The sequence below is a fragment of the Cariama cristata genome, unplaced genomic scaffold (assembly GCF_000690535.1).
Source record: "Cariama cristata isolate BGI_N322 unplaced genomic scaffold, ASM69053v1 scaffold28179, whole genome shotgun sequence".
Classification (NCBI taxonomy): domain Eukaryota; kingdom Metazoa; phylum Chordata; class Aves; order Cariamiformes; family Cariamidae; genus Cariama; species Cariama cristata.
In genome coordinates, this window is record NW_009635674.1 from 2,410 (window position 1) to 2,785 (window position 376).

The 376-nt window shown below is 60.9% G+C and overlaps 1 protein-coding gene across 1 annotated transcript in view; it reads right to left on the reverse strand.

Annotated features, from left to right (window-relative positions):
• Nucleotides 1-376, reverse strand: part of TIRAP (toll-interleukin 1 receptor (TIR) domain containing adaptor protein) — a 2,359-nt gene that overhangs the window by 1,897 nt on the left and 86 nt on the right. The gene's annotated exons all lie outside the window — the stretch shown is intronic.

A 376-nucleotide genomic window follows, 5' to 3' on the forward strand; every position in this document is an offset into this window, starting at 1 on the left:
CAACAATAAGGGATGTGGAAATGGTGGGTGGTGTGGGTAATTTGGGGGATGCCTACCTGGGATGCAGGAGTCAGGCACCGGCACAGGGAAGGGGGATGCATCAGCCCCTGGGTTTGGCAAGGAAGATCTTCCGGGATCACCTAGGTGGGAAAGAAGAGGTAGGATGCAGCATGTTCACTCTGGAGCCTAATAGGATCGGCAGCGAATAGCAAGACTGATCCATCCTGAAGGCTTCCCCATGGAGCAGCCCCTGGGGTGGAGGGGACGACGGGGGCACCCACCAGCTTCCCCAGGGACAGAGTAGAGGAGCTGCCCCATCCTGCTCCCCCAGTTTCCCCAGCTGCCGGCAGGTCCAGGCTCCGTCCTGGCGCGGGGA